Raw genomic sequence first — 15,099 nt, forward strand, 5'->3', positions numbered from 1 at the left:
GCTGTGTTTCACTGTTGAAAGTCTCTGCAAATGTCATAGGGTGTACAGGTGAAAAAAAAGTAACAACAGTATAGTAAAAGACCTGTCAACTTGTATGCTGTCAACTTGAAGTCTGCTTAGATTTAGACAGTACATCTCTTGCTAATACAATTGTAACTTAGTGGAACTGATAATGACAAATCAGCAAGATTTGTTTTATTTTATTGTAATGGGATTTAAAGGCTGACTTCTCCTTAATATGTACCTTTTTTTTTAAGAAAAAACAAGTTCCATCCTAGTTAGATTATCAGCTATTTTGTCACTTTATTTTTCTTTGACCATTTGGCCTTTTGTCTATAGCATTTCTGCATGTGCTGGGAATTGTCAAACATTTAATTAGATAAACCTTCAAGATCTGGCATTTCATCCTGCTTTTTAAAAAAACACATAATTATCTGCTTTAAATTATTATTGATGCAGATCTCTCTACCTACTGTCCTCTCTAAACTGTAATTACTGTCTTTAAACCAATTTAGTTCTTAATTGAATGATGGATATCTGATTATTAGTAAACAAGATCAAATATTTTTCTACTTATGTATTTATTAAAGAAGACTGATTGCTTTACACTCACTGTATAGAAGCTGCGGTGGCAACAAGCTGCTTCTTCCATAAAATATAGATACTAGAAGAATTGTCAGGATTAATTGGGGGCTTGAAATAATAAATATGCTACTTAAATGACAATGAGGGGTTACACAGCAATCAGCAGTTAATGCAATTATTTTATTTGCAAATAATTTGTTTAATCAGCACAATAAACATTTATTTTTGTTGAGGATTAATGCTGAAAGCCTTCAGACCTGGATATGTCCTGGATACAGTTAATCTGTGAACCTATAGTAGGAGCATTCCATGGATATGCACTACTATAAAAAGTCATTTAAATGTGCTTAAAACCCTAATAACTGTTTTATTCAAGAGAACTCACACTGGAACATTAAAGATGCAGTTTCCATCTAAGAGGGAAATGGAGAGAGATACGTTTGGGCATGCTAACCAGGTCTGAATGTACCCTAAAATGTTTGAACACAGGCATTTCACTGGCAGCAGTTATATCATCTCATTTTGAATTGACTTTGAGCATTCCAAGCTAAATACCTTGTAAAACTCTAAAATAAATCATTAACATACAAGACAATCATCACTTGAAATCTACCTCCAAAAATAAATTATTATGCAATGCATGATATTTAGCAGACATTACATAACTGTGGGTTTGCTGGTCCGATTGATTATAGAGGCCATTTATTCTCAGGTTTGTTGTTATTCAACCATCATAGTAAGGCCTTAACCAGCATCTTTATGAAAATGTTTAATATTGAACATGTGATGCCCCAGGATGTTAAGAAGTAGCTGTAACAGCATTTCATATTATGTGAAAAGATTAATACACAGTTTTCTTGTAATAAAAAAGCTTATGTGGCACCAATCTACACTATATTTCTTTTGTCACTCGAAACTGAACACAAATTGTGTGATTGAGAACAATAAAGTCTTTGTAAAAGAAAGTTTGAAATCTTCTTTGTGTTTTCAGTTCAGACAGTTTAAATTTAAATATTGGGCACTGAAATGTCCTCAGTTTATTTTAATAAGAGCAAAATATCAATGATTATTCATACATAACATGACATTCACAGCTCCATACAAGGTATGAGTATTATTGTTTTCCAGCTGATTCATTTTTGATCAATTCACATTCAATAAATATAAGAATTGAATCCATTATATATAGTATTTATTAAAGCTATTTTGGCATGTTTGTCTGTTAGTTAGTCTTAGTAGGTTAGTAGTTAGTAGGTTCAAATTAACTGGGAAGGGTTTGTGATGTGTTGTTTTTTTTGCAGAAAATATGAATGATGATGACGTGAAACTAAAGAAAAACAATAAAACCCTAGTGTGCAGTGTATACAAACACATTTATTAATTCCCCAGGAATAAAGGAAAAAAATTCAATTGACAGCAGGCTCTTCAGTCCTGTGAGAGCTGTGTTTATGTAGCAACACCATGGCTGTCCTTCAAGACAGTTCCCAATAGGTCAAAATGTGGGAATGCCTGCAGAAAACTAACAGAAAAGCAGGGCAGGCGTTAAAACTAGGTGCAAAGTCATTACTCAGTGTCCGCAGGAGTAACCTTTCCCAAGAGAGAGATTTTGATCAGATCTAAGATTGGCTGAAGGTCAGAATCAGTGCTGTATCTTTAGGCTAAGCCAATTGCTGTCTAATCACAGCACCAAATTCTTGTTAAGAAGCTGTAACACATAATGCCAAAATTGTCCCTTTTTTGTTGTGATGTATTTAAAAAATGTTTGTAATCCGTACATTTATGCAATATATTTTCTATTTAAAACCTAAAATTAGAATATCTGCTTATACTGTATCTGTCTTCAGCCTTAGGATGAGCAATGTCATGTAAAACTCATTAGGCTTTTCATTGCAATTCACCATTACCAACTCTTCTAAAGCCAAAAATATATACAAATAAGCTGTGACATACATGATTCACTTGCATACAGCATCTCTAAATGGAACTGTATGTGCTGTGACTTAAGTATGCTAACTTTTGTTTGGATTTTATTCAATTGACAAAAATTCACCAACCATGCTGAATATATCTTTTAGGATAAATTAATTGTACATAGCCAGTTTCAGAGTGGAAGGGACGACAGGGAAAGCAAAATACAGAATCTACATTATACAATCCAAGGAAATGTGTTGTAATTAAAAAATGAAAAATAATGGTTTTATTTACCTAAAACTCTCTATGGAAAATCAGGCTCATGTGGTTGACTGGGCCCAGTGCTTGTTTCTCCAAGGTCTGAAGCAGTTCTGCTTCTCACATCGTATTCAGATTAATCAGAGATCTCCTACATTGAAAGGTTCAGGTTGTTCTTCTTGTACTTTGTGATGATATGGCATCTCATTTACATCTCATCTATTCAGAGTCAACGCTGGCTGTGGCAGAGCCTGACCTGAAGGTTTTGTGGTCACTTCCACAAAAACTGCAGAATATCCATATTAGATTGTCTTCACTCTAGGTAGGTCAATCAAATTATATTATGCTCTGTAAAAGGTTAATTTTGAATGTTTTATATTAGTGTTCACTCACAAGTCAAGTGTCCTGTTTCATACTGTTGCGTCAGTATTTGCATATACCACAATACCTGCTGTGAAGGGCAGAAACCACAGAGGAGTTTGTTTTTGCTGCTCACATTAGTGCATACTATTTTTGTATCTGTACCGTGAAGTACCCAAAAACAGAAGCAATCCAGTTTTGTAATCAGGGCTTAAACTGTTTTTTAAAGATACAATTCAGCTACACTCTATTTTTGTGTTTCTATCTTACATTGTCCCGTTTAATACTGGTTTTGCTTCAGTTTTATAAACATTTACACACGTTACCCTGCTACCTGTGTCTTTGACCTTTTGGAATCAACGCACCCTGGTTTATATGCTGCAGAATTGTTTTCCCAGGTGATTGCACTCTGAATTAGCCTCCCTGTGACGGCACTTTCAAAACACACAAGTAATACTCTGCACTGGTGTGGCCCTGTCATCATAACTGCATAATAAACGTTAATGATCACACTCATAATGTAAGTGATATAAGACAGCATGAAGAATGACACTTTGTTATCCCTGGGTACAGACAATTGATATACCTTTACATCAAATGAATATGTTGAAAATCACAATAAACACAACAGGCCTTTGTATCAAAGGTATAAGCAGCTACACAGATTGTAATATTAGTAAATGAACACTGATTTTTTTTTTAATAAATGTTTATTTTATTATTTTTAACAGTTGTAAATTAGGTATGCAAAATGTTTTTTTTGTGTGTTTGTTTTTTACATTATAAGTGTATATAACATGTTTTTTAATGAATACTTAAATAAATAATATGGTAATATTAAGGGGAAATTTCGGATAAAAACAAAACATCTCAAAAGACACCTACCCAGTTTTTATTTATTAATATTGCTTATTATATGGTTATATGACATTGTTCAGATATCACTGGGAATTAAGTCATAAAATAGATTATGTTCAGTGGAATATATCAATCCCAAAGATCAGCTTCTGTGTCACTAAATGCACCAGTGAAGATCAGAAGGAAAACAGGCTTTATCCACAATAACACCAGACACAGTGAACAAAGGTATAAGTAAAAGGATTTATATACATACTCACCTCTTTCCTTGTTGTAACACATTCAGATATGATAAAAATAGTAAGAAAAACAGGGCCAAAGAATTATGTGCTCTTCAGGAAGATGGCTGAAATATGCATCCTTTTCCATATTTCTTGGTTTTGTTTCACATTTGATATTACTGGTTTACCGGTTATCACATCTTCAGTGTTTATTCACAGCTAAAATGGTGACATGGACTAAAAAGATTAAGGCTAAAGAGTAGTGGATTGAATACTGAATAATTTAAGTACTAGGTATAGCAGCTTTTCCCTTAGTTAGCATATTGGCCTCGATGTGCTAAGTTGTTTTGTGCAACACCTTTTAACTCCAGCTATAAATTAAGAGACATTTTCACTTAAGCTTTTTTTGGCCACAGCTCCTTCAGCTAGACAGCTATTGCGTCTAATGTGACTACATTTCACGGGCAACTGAGTTGGACCATTCACACATGCATATTAGAGGTGTCTGTTCTTTTAACATGCTGGAATGATTCTGTGCAGCTGAGCCATCTTGTGGACTGACTGCAGTGCTGCAATAAGACAGCAAGGCTGAGATCACATCAAAACTATGACCTACCCATTAGTCAAAAATAACAAACCTGTACCCAATCGCATTTTTACTTATAGCCATAACAAAGTGGCTTCTGACAATAAAAAAACACAACCACTTTGGTAATATGTTATTCACAGATACGTCAGAGTTTTGTTTCGGTCAAGGCCTGGGTGTATTTTCTCTGTACTGTACATAAGATAACAATAACAAACAAATGTAAAAATGTAAACCTGACAAAATACAAGATATCTGAAATGCAGAATGGAGCAGCGGTGGCACTCATATATAGGTTGGTATGAAGATTCACAAGCATCAATGATTGACACCAGAAGAGATCTGTATCACAATGCCTAATTGGTCCATATTACAATGTGACTGTATGTGAAAAACCACATTATGAAAAAGGGCACTTGCAACACTCTCTCTCATGCACAAGTATATGTGACTTGTCCACAAGATGCCTTTATCATCATGTACATATTGTAGCGTTTTAGCCTTTTACACTACTTGGATTCACCAGACAAAAACAACAAATAATAGGAGAGGAAGACGGGTTTCCTTGCAACAGTTTTATTGCAAAGCAACAGCTTTTAAATGGAGCAGAGCTGAGAACGGTCTCTCTAGGCTATATAACTCTACTACTTCTACCCAGCGGGAACTGGGGCACACCAATATATGTCCTTGCACCCTGTGGCTGCCTCCCCCAATCATGGCGCACCCCTGATCCTGCACAGGGTTAACCCTCAACCCCAGAAACTACAACAATTCCTGCTAACTACATCAGATCCCCAAACTAACTGCCCAACACACAGAACTGACAGACACACACACTGCAGTCCCCAAACACGTACGTAGAGATTGCTACAATATATATAAACATGCAACAAAGTCAGTCGGCATCAACCGCCCCTATATATTTTTTCATCGGATTATCGCTTGTCTCAAAAAAGAACCATGGGATTGCCTGAATTTCAAAATATGGCAAAAAATCTGAGAACTGATCTGAAACAAACACATTACTCCAGGTTACTATGCAAAAGTGGGCTGGCTGAATAAGCTGAATAACACTTGAATGCTGTCCTGGACCATTGCTGCACCCTGACACTCTTCTCCTCAGCCTTCCTTCTTTTCTCTTCTTGACCTGCCATTTTCACTACGTTTTACTATATTTCCATAGCAATATGTAAGCACTAATTAGTTCTCAACCAGAAGTCAAAGCAAAATGATGTATGAAGCTAATTGCGTGAATGCAAGTCATCAATGCAAGAACTCGAATACCAAAAACAATATTGAATATTAAAATAATCTATTCAGTTCAATTAATTTGATTCTCCCAGCTCTAGTACAGTCTGTATATTATTTAAATAGATCATAAAAATGTCATATAGGTTATTATATGAATAATGGTCATCTTAAATAAACTCCCTGTCCAGATAGATCTATAGATTTATTTTTCTTGACACCAAAGCTCACACAGGACTTACACAATAAATATTACATAAACTGGTCCACATCTGGGTGTGATTTGAAATGCAACTGACAGCTTTTTTTATTACTTTATAGAATGATGCACATCTATGGACATTTCAAGACGTTTTTGCATGTGCAAAAAAGAAATTGACTTCAAGGTCTTAACAGGTTATTTATGAATATTGTGTGATGTAAGTAAACATTGTGGTGGTGTTACCAGTGGAAAATAGAATGATGAACCTTAGTACATGTTTAAAAACAATTATTTGTTACAAACGTCAAACATGCTGTTTCAACGGTTGAGTTATTATTTTATGCTATCATCATAATCTATATAAAAATAACAATGCCTGTTTATTTTAATTATTTATTTGTTTTCATTGGAATTATTCCCAATCTGCTGAGCCTGCCTTGACCTGTTGTATGGTTGGGAATTCTTATAGCTTTCAGTTTTGAAAACGAGTGCACAGTGCTCACTAGCACAAACAAAGGGAAAACTTGCTGCTGAAGCACCGTTGTCCACAAGCAGCATGTTTGGCAGTGATTGCTCCAAACAAGATTTGAATGAGAACAACCAACCAAGTAAAAGTTTGCAAAATGTACCTTAAACTGCTTGGCCAGATTTTCAGTCCCTTCATGTACTTGTGTGTAGTGGTGACCATATAGTGAGAACAAACAACCTATACTTTATACTATATGGAGGTCCTTAGTAGAACCCAAATGTATTTTATTAAATAAACACAGACTCAAGTTCAACAGCGGATAAAAATAAGTTGGATTTTGTGTGTAAGAAAAGTTTATTTGGCTGAAAAGCAAATTGGGGAACTTAACGTATTTTCTAGATGAAACCTAAAATTTCATCTACAATTGGAAATTTAAATAAATCGGGACTATGTAAACATACCTTTCACTGAAACGAGGAAAAGTGCAAAACTGATGGATTGTTTAAAAGACATTTGATTTCAAACCAACCGTTTCACATTCTCGAAAGGGACGTTACTTTTCTGAATTTTCTAAATAGTTGTGCTTGGATGGTTATTTTTTCAATGGAGACAAGGACATTCTTTATTTTTCTTTATTTTTGAAACAGCAATTGGGACTTGTACATTATTATTATTATTATTATTATTATTATTATTATTATTATTATTATTATTAGTGGTAGTAGTAGTATTTGGTATTGGGGTCGCTAATTAATGACAGAACTCTTAGTAGGTGGTACCATAGTCTGTTGAATTGTATTATTTTCCATATGGTGTGCATGTGCAAATTAAAAAAGGGAGACAAGTGAAATTAAATTCAGGTTGTTTGTGATTTGTCTATAAAATAACTAATTCCAACCAGTTCATTTTCAATTTCAGTTCTAGTAAATAACTGTAATGATTGTTTTGCCATGATTATTGTTTTTTAATTAAAGTTAAAGGTTTTTGGGTATAACCATTTACACTGCTTACTATGGGATCTACATTTTTCTAGAAGGGTAATTAAATGTACTCAGTTATATAATTAACCCTGGTATTGGAGGCACCGTGCTATGGTAGTTTTTTTTTTTTCACATGCCAAAAATCACCTTTTCTCTGTACATATGTGTTTAGTCCACTCTAATGCCACTATCTCAATGGCTTTTCACAAGCCAAAACATCTAGAAGGACCCAGATCCCATATTTCTCCTCTCGTGCCAATTAAAAGTACAGAGAAGTGTGGAGAAGTGGGGTCACAATACATTGTGAAATTTAATATTTGTAGTGTTGTAAAATAAAATACAGGTCTTTAAAACTAAAATCTCACAATTAGGAAAATATGTAAATATGACCAAGTCCCAGACGATTGTCAATAGTAACACTAAGAGCTATACAAGAGTAATGCTACAATGATACAATTACATTAAGTACAACAAAATATTTTGATCTTTCCATCATCAAAGAAACATAGCTCTTGGAGCTAAAACTAATGCAAAGAGTTTTTTCAATACTACAACAGAAAGAGGTCAATAAACGAGGAAGTGAAACAGATAAAGGGTGAAAATGGAAGTATCTTGGAAAATGAATGTTCTAAATGAGTATTTCACAAAGGTTTTTATAAAATAAAAAATGGATAACATGCCACAGGTTAACAACCAGACCAGTCAAACCCTAAGAGAGATCAGGATAAATGAGGAGGAGGTACTAAAGGGACTAGCAGAATCAAACAAATCACCTGGGCCAGATGGTATATTTCCAACAGTACAAATGAGGGGAAATATTTTATAGGCCACTAACTCAAATATTCCAAATGTGCCAACTGACTGGAAGACAGCAAATGTCATACCAATCCACAAGAAAGGGGACAAAACTGAGCCAGGAAATTACAGGCCAATCAGTCTCACCTGCATCACCTGTAAAATGTTGGAAAAAAATATTAGACAGAAAACAGAGGAGCATCTTAATGAAAAACATATTCTTGGAGACAATCAACATGGGTTTAGACAAGGCAGATCATGTCTTACTAATTTATTAGAATAGTTTGAACATGCAACTGCAGCTGTAGATCAGGTGAAAGCATATGATATGATATACTTAGATTTCCAAAAAGCTTTTGATAAGGTTCCACACCAAAGACTGATCCTCAAATTGGAAGCTGTATTCATTCAGGGTAATGTAAGTAGATGGATTATGAACTGGTTGATGTATAGGAAACAGAGGGTGTCTATTAGAGGAGTCACTTCTAACTGGAGTGAGGTTGTTAGAGGAGTTCCACAGGGATCAGTACTAGGGCCTTTGCTTTTTCTAATCTATATTAATGATCTGGACTCTGGGATAGTTAGCAAACTTGTCAAATTTGCAAGGTATTACATGCAGGTAACAGAAATGTCCATTATACAGTGCATCCAGAAAGTATTCACAGCGCTTCACTTTTTCCACATTTAGTTATGTTACAGCCTTATTCCAAAATGGATTAAATTCATTATTTTCCTCAAAATTCTACAAACAATACCCCATAATGACAACGTGAAAGAAGTTTGTTTGAAATCTTTGCAAATTTATTAAAAATAAAAAACAAAAAAGCACATGTACATAAGTATTCACAGCCTTTGCCATGACACTCAAAATTGAGCTCAGGTGCATCCTGTTTCCACTGATCATCCTTGAGATGTTTCTACAACTTGATTGGAGTCCACCTGTGGTAAATTCAGTTGATTGGACATGATTTGGAAAGGCACACACCTGTCTATATAAGGTCCCACAGTTAACAGTGCATGTCAAAGCACAAACCAAGCCATGAAGTCCAAGGAATTGTCTGTAGACCTCCGAGACAGGATTGTATCGAGGCACAGATCTGGGGAAGGGTACAAAAAAATGTATGCAGCACTGAAGGTCCCAATGAGCACAGTGGCCTCCATCATCCGTAAATGGAAGAAGTTTGGAACCACCAGGACTCTTCCTAGAGCTGGCCGCCCGGCCAAACTGAGCGATTGGGGAGAAGGGCCTTAGTCAGGGAGGTGACCAAGAACCCGATGTTCACTCTGACAGAGCTCCAGCATGTCTCTGTGGAAAGAGGAGAACCTTCCAGAAGAACAACCATCTCTGCAGCACTCCACCAATCAGGCCTGTATGGTAGAGTGGCCAGACGGAAGCCACTCCTCAGTAAAAGGCACATGACAGCCCACCTGGAAAACGCACCTGAAGGACTCTCAGACCATGAGAAACAAAGATTGAACTCTTTGGCCTGGTTGGCAAGCGTCATGTCTGGAGGAAACCAGGCACTGCTCATCACCTGGCCAATACCATCCCTACAGGGAAGCATGGTGGTGGCAGCATCATGCTGTGGGGATGTTTTTCAGTGGCAGGAACTGGGAGACTAGTCAGGATCGAGGGAAAGATGAATGCAGCAATTTACAGAGACATCCTTGATGAAAACCTGCTCAAGAGCGCTCTGGACCTCAGACTGGGGTGAAGGTTTATCTTCCAACAGGACAACGACCCTAAGCACACAGCCAAGATAACAAGGTGTGGCTACAGGAAAACTCTGAATGTCCTTGAGTGGCCCAGCCAGAGCCCAGACTTGAACCCGATTGAACATCTCTGGAGAGATCTGAAAGTGGCTGTGCACCGACGCTCCCCATCCAACCTGATGGAGCTTGAGAGGTCCTGCAAAGAAGAATGGGAGAAACGGCCCAAAAATAGGTGTGCCAAGCTTGTAGCATCATACTCAAAAAGACTTGAGGCTGTAATTGGTGCCAAAGGTGCTTCAACAAAGTATTGAGTAAAGGCTGTGAATACTTATGTACATGTGCTTATATAGACAGGTGTGTGCCTTTCCAAATCATGTCCAATCAACTGAATTTACCACAGGTGGACTCCAATCAAGTTGTAGAAACATCTCAAGGATGATCAGTGGAAACAGGATGCACCTGAGCTCAATTTTGAGTGGCTGGTGACTCAAAAAATTGGGGAGGACAGGAGGAAAACCAACCCACTGCATCATGTTATTTTACACTAGTTGGCTACTTATCTCTACTTTCTTATGTTCAAATTATGCTATGTTCTTTTGTTCAAATGTAGCAATAATCCAACTAGCAACCTAATGCAAACTTACTATACAACTGAGGTAAGGTATTGCACCCATCTTACATAAGGAACAAATATCTTATTATCATATATCATATTACAACACAAAGGATGAATATATAAAAGGGGCCAGGTGAACGAGCGGGAAAGACACATCTAATCACTACGGGCTGTGGATGGGAATGAACCTCGTGTGTGCGTAATGTGTCACTAGAAGCCTGTCAGTCCAATTAGGGATGACGCAGCACCCAGTACATTACAGTGGGAATTTTACACAACACCCTCTGATTTAAAAAGGAAAAACAAAAAACATGAAAATCTGGAATTATTATTATTATTATTATTATTATTATTATTATTATTATTATTATTATTATTATTATTTTCTAATATGGTACTGTATCAATCGTTATCTATCGCTTTACCACCAGTTCGTCAGACTCATGGACAATACAGTATTAGAGAACTGAAGATGAAATTTGGAAATTATCATTGGACGAACGCGATGTCAATATTGTATTGTGGTTGTTGATTGGTTAGGGAGGACATCCTCCCTTGGAGCATCATTTTACTTATTTTGGCCAATAACAGATTAGCATGAAAAAAATGAAGTACATTAAATTAATATAAGAGATCCCACCCTAAGGAGGACAGCAGGAGCCCGCAGGAGCAGGAGATCCTAGATACCATGGTTTAATTTGTAATTTAAAAGCTATCAGCTTTTATAAATAAATAAATGAATCTATAGTGAGAGAGAACAAGTAAAATGAGTGGACATTACAGGTTAAAGACCTATCTTACAGATAAAGAAGGGCTATCGCACAAAACAACCTGTAACATTATTTAATTTAAACTCTTTTGTGTAGATTGATCCTATGAGTTTTTACCACTATATAGGCTAAATAGCAGTAGTAGTTTGTTAAGTATTTGTAATGTATTTTATGAATGTATTAAGTATTTGTAATATATTTAAAACTAGTAATAGGGCAGACTGATGCTACGTGATGGCAAGTTCAGATAACTCCTCACCCGGCCTGCAGTAGGTAAGAAGCAAGGTAAGCTGAAAATTCACGGCCTGATTCCGGGTCAGCTCGACAAAGTTGCGAGTCAGTATCGTGCCGAGCCGTGCCAGCATGGGTCTGGCTCGGGTCAGATATACCAGTGGAAAAGGGGTAGCTGCCGTACATTATATATGCATATTAATTCTAATACTTATTAAACATATATGGTTTCATTAAAATACCGGCAGCTTACTTTTTGAGCTCTACTACTGCTCTGTGCAGACTTTACAGACAGGACAAGACTGGGACGTGGAGTGGATTGTCTTCATCTTTTCTTTTTTTCTGTTGCCTTGTTGTGACTGTTCCCTATGTATCTGTGGAAAAGAGGTTTACTTTGGTTTACCATTTAGTAGATTAGGGATCTAGCTTTTAGGGGTTTTAGCTTTCTAGCTTTTAGGGGTTTTAGCTTTCATTCAGTTTTATTTAAGCTTTCCCTGTACTATACAATAACACAGACTTTGTGCCCTGTGTACAGTATGTATTGTAAATTTAAAAAAATGTGTCCATGGTGACCATGTGCTGAGCCTGCGCAGGGGGTGCATTGGGGGTGTTGTGAGGGTCCCCTCTTCATTAAATAATCTGGGGTGGATCACCTGTGACACTTATTTGTCCACACCTCAACCTCTCTCAACAGGTATTCCGCAATGATCTGTCCCAGGCCCTCTTTTATTATTTCTCTACACCCACTCTCTGTAGGCACATCTAATCGCATCCCAGCAGTTCTCCTACCACTTCTATACAGATGGTACCCAGATCTACCTTTCTGTTCCCTCTCCTGATCATCCCCTCTCACATCTCTTCCTGTCTCTCTGGTATCATCTCCTGGTTGCGCTCACATAATCTCAAACTTCTAATTTTTTGCCCTCCTTGTCTTTATCCACTTACGTATCTTTAGAATTAAATTACCCTGGAATCTGCCACACTCTCCCCCTCTCCTTCTGCTACAAATCTTGGAGTCACCCTTGACCCCAATCTTCCTACTCTCAGCACATCTCCATTCTGACACACACTTGCCCATTCCTCCTGAGCAACATATCTAGAATCTGACCCTTCTTCACCAACTACTCAATTTAGCTGCTCATCCAGACCCTGGTTCTTTCCTGTTTGGATTACTTAAACTCCCTCTATGGTTGGCCTGCTTACATCTGCTACCTGCCTGGTCCAGCTAATCCCAAATTTGGCAGCTGGTCTGCCTTGATTCGCACATGTTACTATACTACTTTGCTCTTTCCACTGGTTCCCCTTCTCAGCTCACATCTAGTTCAAGACCATTGTCTCAACCAGACTGCACCTAACTACCTACAGACTCTTGTCTCTTCTTACACTACATCAAGACCACTCCAGTCTTCTTGCTTAAGAAGACTCGCTGTGTCCTCTCTCCTCTCCCCTTGCTCCAGAACCTGCTCCTTTTCCACCCTTGTCCCTAAGTGGTGGAGCAATCTACTCACCAAAGTCAGGACCACACAGTCCCTGACCACCTTCCAGCATCTGTTCAGACTGTACCTGTAATACAGAAGACTAATATCCTGTACAGCTGAGCACTTCTTATTAAACTATGCTACCTTATGCTCGTACTTATGTATTTAAGTACTTCTATCATTTTGCTGTAACTACCTCACTTTACTTCATGCCTATCTCAACTCTTATCTAATAACATGGACATAGCTCCATTATGTTTGCACTTGTTAGCTCATTTGTACTAGGATATGTGCTTATTGTGTTTTGTACTGATTGGATTTACTGCACTTGTAAAAACTTAGTCAGCTTTGTGTTCGGGACAGGCTCTCATCTGTTTACATAAATTGGTATTTAATGGTAACAAAAGGATTAGCCTGGGGGTTGTATCACTTGATCTAGCAGTGACTCCATTCAGGGAAGAAACACAGAGACAGAGAAAGGAATTGGGTTTCAAATCCATCCCAGAATTTGTTATTTCATAACAGAAATGTATGACATTACCAGCATGACACGAAAGATGGCTGACATTGGAAACACCTGCCATCAAACTGTGAAAGGGCTTGGAAAGCCATGAACTAAAAACCACTTTGACTTGAAGTAACTTTCATAATCAACAAGCCTTATTTGGTGATGCCAAATTTGGTGGTGGGGCAGGTGTAATAATAAATAACACAAAACAGTGCTTTTACATTCCAAACTTTATAAAACGCATATTATTATAGATTTTGTGGATAATAAAGTACAGTTTACAAAGGCAGATGCTAATAACAGGAAGTAAACAGAGCAGTAACGTCACATGTATGGCAAGCCAACAAGGTCACGCGGTAGTGAACTTGGCCAAGCAATCATGGTGGGGCCGGCCCTGTTGTTTGCACTGAATCAATAACAGTGTGCTGTAAATAAATACAGCAAATATGGCCAGTTGCCCCTGCACTTTACAAGTTATAATGAGTCCAGAAGGGGCACTTCAGCTTTGGACACTTGCCTTACTGTGCATGAACTTGTCATTTCCCACTTGTCAGTTAGTTACTGCTATTGTGAGTACTGTACAAATGTGATCAGGTTAAAGATGATCAGTATCAAGTTTTAATTATTCTTTGTTGTGTTGTCAAATTTAAATTTAAACGTTTAGGTCCACAAGATCAGTCACCTGATGAGATCACCCAAAAAGGAAAATAAAAAAATAGGGTTGAAAAATAAAAAGATGCATTAATGGAAAATCACTTTTTTGTCAGAGAGACCAAGAAAACAGGAAAGTATTTAAAGGGATATCCAAAACAACCCAGGCTGAGCTATGCTAGATTGCATGTTTCAAGTGTACGTATCACGTATCTCATGAATTGGTTTATTGAATAATTATCTTGTGTTACTTCATTTTATTTAATAAGAACATAAGAACATTTACAAATGAGAGGAGGCCATTCGACCCATCGTGCTCGTTTGCTCTCGTTTCGTCATGATCCTTGGTTGGTGCTCTGGTGCTCAACTGCCCTCCCATCACCCTCGGAACTGTCACTGTCCAATTCAGTGTCCAGCAGTTGAAACCTGTTGGGCATTTCTAGCTCTTGGGATGTCTCTAAGGGTTGTGCGCTCCCTTTTCTGTGGTTACGACCTACGGTAACCCAGCAGTTCTCTATGCTGTCTTGCTCTAAGGTCTCAACTCTCCTAGGTTTTGGGGTGCACACCATCTCTCTCATGGGCTGATTGACTAGTTCTTCTAAATCAGTAATACAGCACAGATCAACAAGCTGAGCCTCAAGATCACGGACCTTCATCTC

Source organism: Amia ocellicauda, chromosome 8 (assembly GCF_036373705.1).
Source record: "Amia ocellicauda isolate fAmiCal2 chromosome 8, fAmiCal2.hap1, whole genome shotgun sequence".
Classification (NCBI taxonomy): Eukaryota; Metazoa; Chordata; class Actinopteri; order Amiiformes; family Amiidae; genus Amia; species Amia ocellicauda.